The following is a 12,834-nucleotide window of genomic DNA, read 5'->3' on the forward strand; positions in this document are numbered from 1 at the left end:
CAAAAGTTTTTGCCATAAATTAAGAAAAATATTAATTACAACTATTTTCTTTTACGAAAACGTCAAAATCCATATTACTTTGTGATACTTTAATTTTCTTCATATCCCGAATTTATTTTTTTAATTTTTCAAACAGTATAAACGTAAGAAACATGTTTTCTTTTTAATTTTCACAATTTTTTGCTACTATTGTACATTCAGAACATCCTTAACCGAGGGAAGAGCACGGTAGGAGAGAGAGGAAAAAAAAAAAGAGAGACGAAAGAAGATCCCGGCCGAGGAGAGCCGCGACTCTCGATGGGCTTTCGCCTCCTCGTGTCGCTGATCCGAAATCGAATTATTCGGTCCGATTAACCGTCTTGTATTGGCACGGCTCTTCGATTCAGATCAATTATTATTTCTGTTGCTTGCACGCAAGATTTCTTTTTTTTATTCGTTTTTTGAGTATTTCTTATTTAGTATTCTTTCTCTTGCCAGAATTTAAATATGTTATGATATTTGATACATTGGCGTAAAATTTTGGATTTTAAATTATTTTATTTTATATTAGCAGAAAAATTATTAATAAATGTACAGGGTGTCCCGAAATTAAATATCAAAATTTTGGGAATGTATTGGGGATCGAAAATAAGGAAATAATTAAGAAAAAAGTCTTTTAGATATTTGCTCGTTTTTCTTTTGTTTTGAAGAACAAAAGAAACAAACAAGTTTTCACCAAAAAACTTAAAACATTAAAATTATCGAAAAATACCACAGATAAAAATTATATAGCATGGAATTAAGAAAAAGAGAGTAAATTATAATCCTCTTGAAGTAAAATTAAAAGATAAATAAATATACACAACGCGGGATTTGTGTATCTTGTTTACCTAAATATTTATTACTTAATAAAGTAAAAAACTAAAAAAAAAAAAATTTTTTTAAATCCTTTAAAAATTTGCTCATTTTTATTTCGTTTTGAAGAAAATTTCTAAAAAAAAAAAAGAAAAAAAACATCAAGATTTTTTTTTCACCACAAAATTTAAAACAACATTAAAATTATGTTTACTTTAGTAAACTACTTTAGTAAACATAATTTTAATGTTGTTTTAAATTGTTTGGTAAAAAGAAAACCTTTTTGTTTTTTTTTTTCTTTAACAATTTTCTTCAAAACGAAATAAAAATGAGCAAATTTTTTAAGGATTTTTTTTTTTAGTTTATCGATCTTCCACACGCTGCCAAAATTGAAATGTCAAAACTTGGGCAGCGTGGAAGAAACGCGCTTGTTATGGTTTCTTTTGAAAATTATTGCGACCGAATCTATTAGGTCCAGAGGGTGAAGATGATTTGTAGAAACAACTTGCTCTCTCGTTGATAACCGAGAAACATTCAAGCGGTTCCAAAGTATTCAGCGATAAAGAATTTATGTAAGGCGTTGCGAAGGGTCCTTCTCATCACGACTCTAACTCTCTTTTAAAGGAGTCTGGGCAATTGCCTTTGAGAAACCGAATCGAGTCGTAAAATCGACGGCCTTGGACCACCCAGGGCCCCGCGATAATACGTTTCCCCGTACTTTCTCGAGTAATGATGGCGATTGCGCTCGTAACAAACCGCTTCGAAACGACGTTACGTCCGCGCGCGCGTCGCGCTGTAAGTCAAAAAACGACGGGCCCTCTCTCACGGGTCACTCTCACAATCACGCTTTTCCCTTTAACGACGGTCCACTTTGCAATTCAACCGGCGAGTATGACGATATGACGCATCTCATATTTTCGCCGCGTCTTTCATACCCGCATATCCTCGTTAATTCTCGTGACTGACAGATTAAATTTCGTATGCTTGCATATAAATATGGCGTAAAAATTATATTTTCGGAGAGAGAGAGAGAAGAGAAGGTAGAGGGGAACTTACATTAAATAAGATTTTCAAGAATATTGTATATTTTTAATAAAATATAATATTGATGATCTTCCGAGAAATGTTGTCGTGTCAGATAGCTGTCAGATTCGCTTCCGGTTGCTTTTCGGATTAATTTCGCCGGCCGATTTCTCGTTAATTCGCGACGAAAGCGGTCGCCCATACATGCTCGAATGACTTTTGGCAACCATCGGCGAAACGCGGGCCAAGCCGAGGGATCAGATTGGCAAGTGGCACCAGGACGTGGCATCCTTCGCGGCAGACCGCGCGGTGTCCGCTCAAGTCCGTCGGTCAAGTCCGAAGATGCGCTCCCGCGAGAGAGAGAGAGAGAGAGAGAGAGAGAGAGAGTTCTCACCTCGAGGAGCGTCGTGATGGTCGTAACCCACTACGCAAATAATTCGCCGCATAAATAATACGGCTCTCCGTTGCTTTGAGCGGTAAATACGTTGTATGATGTATCTCGGAGCGTGTAAGAGCCGGCTACAATATCCAATTAAAATTAATGAGGAAAGGATATATTGTTGCATTAAAAGTATTATATGACTTTTCGTCTCTCAGAAATTAATATGGGATTTTTTACAGTACTCTTTTATGTGCGTGATAATAAGTTGTCAGTCGTTTTTATTTTACAAAGTCTTTTCAACAGTTTCCTTTCTATTACTTTTCGCTAATTATTATCTGGCAAATATAATTACATACCGTTTTAAATGGCGAGCGAGATTGCAACGATATTTTTCCGATTGTCATCGAACGTCGAGGTAATAATAATACACGATGAGGCAAAATGCATCGTCAAATTGCTGCTTCGGTAACGATATAAATTGCTCCGTCGTAATGTCGCGCGAGGTCGTTGCACCAGCTTACACTTACATACATATCTAAATCCAATTTTGCCGAGCTTCTTCCCTCTTTACAGTCTCCGACATACGTGCAAATCGAATTTCGCTCTTCATCAAATAATCATTTCCCTCGGCGACGTTTCCCATAATTCGATTTCGCACGCATCGACCGTCGTAAGAATTCCATTTCCAGACGTAATCGTCCGCGAAAATCGTATCTTCCCTTACCATGTCAATTTTAATTTGTCTCGATTATTAGGGATAACGAATAAATGAAGGAATACGAGGAAAAGGTAAAAAGTAAAAAAATTTTCATAATTTTCTCGAATCCCATAAATTTTTTCTTAAAATAATTTTTTAAAATATTTAAGTTAATTTTCTTCTTAAAATAAATTTAAAAAATTTTTTTAATAATTTTAAATAATTTTAAATAATTCTTAAATAATTTTAAATAATTTTTAAATAATTGTTTTCTTAAAATAAATATAAAATTTTTCACGTATGATGATATTTTATTGACGAAACAAAAATAATATCGTTAATAAAACATATAAAAAATTATATAAATTATTCAGGGTATTTTCTCCCTGGAAAAACCTAGAAAATCTGGAATTCTTAGGGATTTTGTTTTGAAAAATCAGGAAATTTTCATAGAATTTTATTTGAACTTAGGGAATTTCTAGAAATTTTTTTACAAATTTTCACTGATTATTTTGTTCTTATATTGCTTCGGCAATTTGATTGATCAATGATTGTCAATTATATGTTTCAAATATATTATAAATATATCTTTTTTTTATTATATGTTTATTGTCATACCAAAAAAATACTGAATACACAATATGAGTACATATTTTTTATTGTAATTCTTACAATTAATGATAGAAAATGAAAACATCGAAAATGAAAAAATGCTTCTCTTACAAAAGTCATTCAGTTCTTTTCAGTACATTTATAAATTTAATTTATTTTTATTTTTTCTTTGTATGAGCGAAAAAAATTAGAAAACGTACATTAAAGAAAAAAAAAAAAAACTTATTTTAAAAAGTTCTATCTAAAAATTCTCTAATTTTACCTGGAATTTTGAAACAAATTACTCGAAAAAGCAAGGAATTTTTAGGAATTTTTTTTTTACCATAGACATCATCCTATCTTTCATTTTTATTCGTCTTTGTGAATAATTTTATTATTCGGGTCATTATTATTCTCGATCATACGCAAACCATAATCCATTATCCATGTCGGCACTCGTGATGAGTCTCGGCTGGAATAATATCAGTTTACATGTACGCGATCGTCAAGAGAAAAGGAATCCCTCGCGCCCTTAAAGGCTCTTAGTAATCTTATATTCAGAGCAGAGAAATTTCAGAGACGAATCTGCCTCGTTGACACGAGTCCCGATGATCGGATTATGTCGTCTCGCGTTACCTTAAATCCATCCGCAATTAATACGTCCACAATCTAGTGATGGTAACGCGATACTTGCCCGATAAATCTGATAGTTTCATGCATATATTGGCGGTGCATCGGACCGAGACGTGGTAGCAGAGACATGACATGTCATCAAAATAAGTTATGAATAAGCTGCTGGGTGGGGGAGAGAGATGATGAGCACAAATGCGACTACATTTTATACCGGACGAAAACACGCTTGCTTGATTAACTTTGAGAATCTCGCGCATGTACTTGGATTAAATAAATTGTCGTATTTGATTATGAATGCGAAATATTTAAATTAAATATTTTTTTCATTTTATCTTATTTCCTATAGCATTTTTTTTTAAGATTTTACATTTTCATATAATTATTATATTTTCTGTCATACAATTTTATTTATTTATTTTAAATATTTTTTAAATTATATATTTAAATAATATTTAATTAAATAATATTTAATTATATATTTTTTTTATTTTAAATATTTTGTTATCTTATCTTATTTATATTATTAATTATATTTATTTATACTAATATTTTTTTATTTCATCTTATTTCTTGTAGCATTTTTTTTTTGTTTAATTTTACATTATCATATAATTATATTATTAGAAAATTATAAAATTTGCATGTTATCTTTCAAGGAGAAGTTTGACAAGGTACATTTCTCAAACGTTACATTAAGACTGTGTTAGAGATGATGCGTAATAACACTGTCTAGAGCGTGAAAATATCCCGAAGCTAGAATTCATTCGGCTCTATTGATGCCAGCGTTTTCCAATTAAGTCAATCGCGCGGGAACAGCCAATTAAATATTTCCACACAAGTTTTACATTCGCGCGACTTTCCGTGTATTATGCTGGCGATTCGATTTGAGGAAAGCGTGTATTTAAATAGTAAAAGAATCTTATCTGTCGAACATTTTTACGAGCTGCTCCTGAGAAAGGTAGCAATAAGCGATTGATTTAATAACATATCTCGCGCGTGTATTTTGCCGCGCAACGTTTTCCGGTGCGATCGATGATAACACGTTACGTCCACTTATCCATGACGACGTTTAATTGACTCGTTTATCCATTTATTCCACCTTGAATGAGTAATACCAGGCGCTAGTCATTTAATCGCGCGCGTCGGTTTTGTAAGATCTCGTGTTACCGCGATTAGAACGTGTCGGTCTCATTGCGACAGTTTAGAATAATTAATCAGGCATGTGTGTTGAAAATAAAATAAAATGAAATAAAAAAATAAAAATTTATCCGTTAATTTGCCGAAAGAAATTGTATGTATAAATCTGCGAATTAATTACACAAAAATTCGCATAATTAATTGAAACAATGTTCAATGAATCGCGATAATTCTCGAATTGTCTACTCACGTAGGAGTGGAAAGGCGTCAGTCTTACAAGAGAATCGCTTTTGTTTCACATCAATTTACCCCGCTGTTTCACCCTTCCATCGACGTGGGCTTCTCCGTGGGTCGACAATGAAGAGAAAACGTTAACGATACGTGACGAGAAAAATTGTCTAATAATATAATAGCTCCCGCAGTCTCTCGATATTCTTTATATCGAGAGAAAAGAAATCTTTATGGCTCTATCGCGCTATATAATATTTTTTTAAAATTATGCAACATAATAACATATAATTTTTTTAACATAAAGTTTTTTTTTAACATAAAATTATGCAACATAATAATATATAATTTTTTTTTTTAATTATATGTCGCGCTATATAAAGATAAAATTAAATTAGAGAGAATTTAATTTTATCTTTATATAGCGTGACATATAATATAATTAAAAAAATATAAAATAATTTAATATAATAGGCTCTAAATATAAAATAATATTAATGAATAAATAAGGAGATGAGGGGCGCAAAAATATATTATTTTGTTTATGTGAATTATGTTTATTAAACATTATGTTTTAGTCCGGAAGTTGGATGATCTTCAGTAATTTTTGACAAATAAAAATAATGTCAGAAGTGTGTCGCACTTGTTGACAGTGACAATACTAAGATAGTAGATTAGTTCTGTTTATAAACACAAGCAATTTTAATAACGACTAGAGTAATGGTTATTTCTAATTTCTAAAAATTTATCTTTTTAAAAAAAGGTAAAAAAAGGGCGTCAAGTCACACGAATCAATTGTAAAAACACTGTTACCTATTTACGAAATACTGTTATTTCACTTTAATCTGCAGAAAAAAAATTTGTTATTTTAAATTATTGAAAATATAAAAATATTTTAATAAAAAAGAATTGAACAAAATAATTGTTTGAATTTCCTATATATATTCTACAAAAATAATGATATCGAAAAATTGCGCTAATTGAAAGTAAAAAAAAAAATTATATAACTTTTTCAACTAAAAGCAGTTGTACAAAATAACTGTTTTAATTTCTTGAATAATAAAATAATGATATGAAAAAGTTGCGCTAATTAAATAAAAATTTAGTGCCTCGCTGTACGAGACACCACCATGTCACTTGATATTCACGAAGGAATCATTACACAAGATTCATAAATTTTATAACTCGCTTTTGTTCTTCGCAAAAGTATTACTCTCTCGCTAGGATGGCTTCGCACATTATTTTGTTGTAAGCGTCGTGTTTAACACGCCGTCCATTATACTTGCGCTAAACGCGCGCGACAAGCACTTTCGTTCCCCCATTATCTCACTTAACTCGTTGAACAAGCCGAGGTGCGGATGACAATCGCGTGCGTAAATCATTATTACTGTGGCGCGTGGTGCTTCCACACACACCCAGGAAAAGATTAAGCGAAGAGAGAAACGGAGTCGGGATTATTTCTAACAACGAGCAACAACTTCTCCGGCGCTGAGGAACGAGACCCGGACGACTCTCGAGGTACTTCGAGCCATAACGGCTTCGGTAAACCGGCTGTCCGCTAAACTTTCTTGCTTAGCGCACCCCATTTACGGACCCGAGATAGCGTGCGATGCCAATTTATTAGCAATGCCCCTTAGCCTCGAGAAGGGGGATGGGGGGAAGGCGTTGGTCCCGCGCCCATAAAGGGATGGCCGGAGTTCTCCTTACTTCGTGAGAATCTTTGCGACGACGAGGACGATTTTTCTTCACCACACTGTGTGACAGCTCTTTCTTCATCACTGGATTTACAACGTGTTATTATTTTGTTGTAAACTTCGTTGGCTATTAATCTCCTTGACGCATCACCTAATACATTCATCTCGTTGGAGGTACACGTATTCCTCTCAGTACATTATATTTTACTTTATCTATGCTAATAACAAAGTTTAAATGCGACTATTTTATCTTCCGGCATCGCAAGAGTCGTATACATGCCTGATTGGCGATTTCTTCAGCGATAACGAAGCGGGACATCGATTGGCAGTTTAGATACACAAAACCGTCGATAAATCACCGGCAAAATCGGCATCGCAGTTTCACTTTCACATCTCATTGTCGCTCGTCCTGTTCCATTAACACACGATCGATCGTGATATCTCGCGCAGACGACGCTCGAGTCGCTCATTGTTATCAGCGAGCGTGAGACTGTAAACGCGCCGGAACACGTGAACATTATTGGCGAAGGTGTCGCCTCTTCTTCGAGATCCCGTCGCGGATAAGAGCTACGAGACGCGAGAGAGATCTGTTTACGATACCGACTCCCTAGTTTCTTCTCCGCCGCCGTTTCTTCCTTTTACCTTGCTTCCACATCTCGGTGAGTTGCCTCTCGCCCGATGATATCAGCTCCGCCTCGTTCGGAGATTAAGTGGATCGGTTAGCAAATTCTAGTAAAAGCTTTCCTCAAGAAATAGTTAAAATTGATGGAAGGCGCTTTTATTAAAATTGACGTGTATTTTTTGATAATTAAGACAAGAGTTGTCCAATAGAAGATAACACTGGTGGACAAAATGAGAGCTTCTTTCTTGCCTTCCTTCAAGTCATTTCTGGTTGATTTTTTTAGTGCTGATTACAAATCTGGCTTAAAAATGGTATATGACATCAAATTTTTGAGAAAACCTCAAATTGCTAAAGTAGGCGTTTTGGACAGTTTAAAATAAAAGACATATTTTATGATAAAAACGCCAGAAATCCCAGACAGGATCTCAATTAGAAAATCTGCTAGAAATGACTCGAACTTAAGGCAAATTTGGTATTGAAAAGTGTAATTGTAAAAAAGAGCGTTGTCATATGTTTGGGTGATTTAAAAAGAAAAGAATTTAAGTTGAATTAGTTCAGTTACAGAATAATTTACAAATATTATCTGATCCCATATGATAAAGCTGATATCTGGTTTGACCATCTTTGATCGGCCTTGATGTACGTTGGGTGATGTCGCGTCGTTCAAAGGAAAAAAGGTTCGTCGATCCTACAGGCTATTATCGACTTTTTTCATCTACGCGTCGGCTATAAAACCATTTTTGTCATCCGATGCTAATACCAGACGCATCCTTACAAGGCTGCGGATGCAGTTTAACCTCGGAAGAAGGCGGCCAGAACCCGTTGTCGTTCGTGATCGTGAGAGCCATCCGCGTCCTCGTGTCACGTGGCCGGTGCTTCGAGAATTCCCGCGAAGGTTACGGAGACAAAACACAATCGTGTTTCTCGGATACCAAGCGCGAGATTGAGCGCGACTACTTTTCATTTTCGTGGAAGAAACGATGCCGCTGCACCTAAAATGGCAAGCTAGACACTGTCAGTCTCTATGAAGGGAAAGGATATAGGAATACGATATCACGCGATTCGACTTAATATTGAATAAAACACACGGTAGATATATCAAGCATCAGATGTATAAGTAAAAATGTTAATAAAAATTCAAGTTTCTATTAAACTTATAAATTTTGGAAAGAAATGCTAGATCACTTTTCAATAATTTTTTACCTTTACCTTTACTTGTCATATTTGATTAGGAACGCGAGGAGAGTCAAGAGTACATAAAGGCGAGGTCGTGAAGGCACACAGAGAGAAACGGCTACTCTCGTGTGCTTCAAGATTTAACTTCTGGTTTCCATTTATTTTCCTTTAATGGTAGCCCGACGTTTGTTTCGTACGAGTCAGACGCGCATGCAGTCGTCCGTTTAAACATGCCTCATCCTTTATCGATAATTCTGTCGTGCACGGCAGCGATAAACTCTGAATTTCTCTCATATGTATACACACGTTCCACGGATGGATATCCAACATTGTCGAAGGGGGGCAACCTTGAGCCAGTAATGTGTTCGCGGTTTGCTTACGACCTACCCTATATAACGAGGCACGCGATAGAGGAGCGACTGGAAGGCCGGAGAAGCATGTGCGGCCAACGTAAATATTTAGCTGGTAAAAGGCGGGCAGCCTCGGATGAGAAAAGAGACAGCCTCGTAACGCGTGCTTACCCTTTTCTTTTGCTCTCCTGTCATAGCAATGTTGATGCGCAAATATATATTCTACAGCAGCCCGAAACGTATACTGCCGCGCACACACCAGTTTGCTAAACCAGTCGATCGAAATCCTCGAGAATCCTCACAGTTGAAAAATTTGTCTTAAATTTAACAGATATCACGTGTCCCAAAAGTTTTGTGTTAATTTAACTTAATACGGATGTGTTAAATACTATTACATTAATACTATGGGACACTAAATACTATTACATTAATACTAGGGGACATTAAATACTATTACAATATTATGGGACACTAAATACTATTATATTAATACTGTGGGACACTAAACGTTAAATATTATTACACTAATATTATGGGACACCAAACACTATTACACTAATACTATGGGACATTAAATACTATTACTCTAATACTATGGGACACTAAACGTTAAATATTATTACACTAACATTATGGGACACCAAACACTATTACACTAATACTATGGGACACTAAACGTTAAATACTATTATACTAATATTATGGGACATCAAACACTATTACACTAATACTATGGGACACTAAATACTATTACTCTAATACTATGGGACACTAAACGTTAAATACTATTACACTAATATTATGGGACACCAAACACTATTACACTAATACTATGGGACACTAAATACTATTACATTAATACTATGAGACATTAATACTGTATTAATATTTTAATACAAAATAAATGTAAAGTAATTTGAAATAAATTTTGTGTAAAATCAACATATTTTTAATGACAAAATTAATATGAAATAATATTATTGACGGTTTGCAATTTCACTTTCATTCCTAGTGTAGAATAAAAATCAACATTTTTTTTCTGTAAATTTTAAGATAACAGATAAATCCTAATAATATCTATTGTGTAAAATTTAAAAAAATTTAACAATTTATCACTCGAGTTCAATTACCTTAATAATAACAATATATTAACACATGAAATGTATTAAATCACGACAATTTTAACCGGCACATTTTTTAACAAAACAAATTTTTCAGCTACACTCGTTAACGCCGCCTCGTCACGTGGATGTGTCATACATGTCATGTGATTTATAAAGAGGCATTGGTCGCGCGCAAATTGAAGATTGCTTATCGATACGTCATCGTCGACTCTCCAATGCTCAAAGGGCTGGGATCCACACATTCGCGCACATCGCGCGGGTCCTCGTCTACGAAGTAAAAGGGCCTCATAATTGAAGTCGGCTTATTCGAATCGGCCGATTCCGGACAAAGTCCTTAGAAGGAAACGGAGCCGGTATCGCGGACATGCGATCTGTCTTTATGGTCCGAAAGTGGGCGTCGCTCTCGGTCTCACAATGCGGGCGTAACGACACAACGAGCACGATGACAAAGACACGGCTCGACCGCGCAGGATGAAGGACTCCTGTCTTGTTAAATCGCGACTGTATCCGGAGATATACATGCGACTGCACATCCCCCCGCCGCCAGCGACTTGGGAAGCTTTCCGAGAGCTTTGATATCTTGATTAATGAGCGAAGGAACGTATATTGAGCGATTGAAAAATAAGGGAAAAAGTACCGATCAATTTTTATCTAATTTAAATGGACGATTGATTTAGACTCGATATTTTAATTGAGACATATAGTCGCGCAAAATATTTATCTGCAAAAGTGCTCATTTAAGATACCACGTAATATGTTAAAGATATTAATATACATACCGTATTACTCACGTGTTTAGCATTTGACGAAGCCTTTCTGTAATGCCATGCTTACCTAAGAGAATGAAATACAACGTGCGCGTCGCGTTTACGATTTGTTATAATAGATTGCATTTAAAAATTTGTATTTTATTTACGTAATTTACGGAAGATTTATCAAGAGTCAAGCACTTTGAAATATTTACTTTAGAAAGCGAATATATAATGACAAAGTAATAAGAAAGCAAGTTGAAATTTTTCTTTTACTTTTACCTCAATATTTAATCTAATATTTACTTTGATAATTTAAGCTTAATCGGATCATTCTATTTGGATTTTATTATATATAATTAATTAAAATTAAAAATAATTGAAAATTTAAAAATATTAATAATATTTTAATAAAAATTAATTCTACATTTTATTAAAATATATATATAAAATATATTATATATTTAATCTATAGTACTGCTGTAGGCTTCTCTCATTTTTTAAATCTCTAACAATACGTGAAAAAATATTTGTTTACTGGAGATAAAAAGTAGGAGCTCCGAATGCAATATAATTTTTATATAAATAAAATTTATTAAAATTTTCCAGAATTCGTAAATTAAAAAAAAAAAAAATAGAGGTTGAAAATAGAAGGAAAATTTTGGAAAGACAGGTAAAAGAAAGCAGGAAGTAGTGGCTGATTTTCATCGCTTGTCTACTGAGAACTGCGTGTAGAATCGCGGTTCACGCGTACACATTTAACAGAGGTTTCAACATCCGCCTCCGGACGCAGCGCGATCTTATCTCTCTCATAGGACGATTGATCGAGAAGAGAAAAGAGAGAAAGAGAGAGAGACCGACACACAGTGGCGCATTACGGTGATATTGTATCCTCATATTGTTAGTTGTCTGGTCGGCGCGAGGAGACGCGAGTGATACCTACTGGTGATACTACCAGGTAGTCTTGAGCGCAATCTGCGGCTGCTCGAAATTAATTATCCGTCGCGAGATCGGACGGATCTCGGCGGGGTTCCCCTCGACGAGAGGCCGCGGGAGACCCGCAAATCCGGCTTGACCCCGCCGTTGACCTCGCGATTTTTATCTCGTCGCATCGCAAGAAGCCGCGGATGTAGAGAGGATACGCGGATTTCACTCACTTTCTCTCTGAGCTTTGAAAAATCTGAATTATCGATTGCATTTAAGGATTTATGTTTTGATACCATAGTGGTGAAAAAACTGAAAAGTCAAAATTAATAATAAAAAAAAAAAAAGAGAAACACAAACGAATTTCTTACATGTTTATTCTCTTTGAAAAATCAAAATAAATAAATCTGGATTATAAAAAGAATTATAGTATCATAAAATAATATGGTTTTAAAAGTCTTTGTAAAAGAAAATTGTTTTAATATTTTTATTAATTTTTTTTTATTAATGCTTAATATTTTTATTAATATTTTTCCTAATTTATTACAAAAACTTTTGCTCACGAATATCTCTTGAAATCAATTGTAAGAAACAAAGAAAAGCGAGTAATTTTAGAAAGAGAGAGAGAAAGAGAGAGAGAGAGAGAGAGAGAGAGAGAATATTTTTTTAC

General features: G+C 34.5%; 1 protein-coding gene across 1 annotated transcript in view; it reads left to right on the forward strand.

The window, feature by feature from the left end:
- Positions 1-12,834, forward strand: part of LOC126854192 (laminin subunit alpha-1) — a 189,155-nt gene that overhangs the window by 47,619 nt on the left and 128,702 nt on the right. The gene's annotated exons all lie outside the window — the stretch shown is intronic.

Source organism: Cataglyphis hispanica, chromosome 13 (genome assembly GCF_021464435.1).
Source record: "Cataglyphis hispanica isolate Lineage 1 chromosome 13, ULB_Chis1_1.0, whole genome shotgun sequence".
Lineage (NCBI taxonomy): Eukaryota > Metazoa > Arthropoda > Insecta > Hymenoptera > Formicidae > Cataglyphis > Cataglyphis hispanica.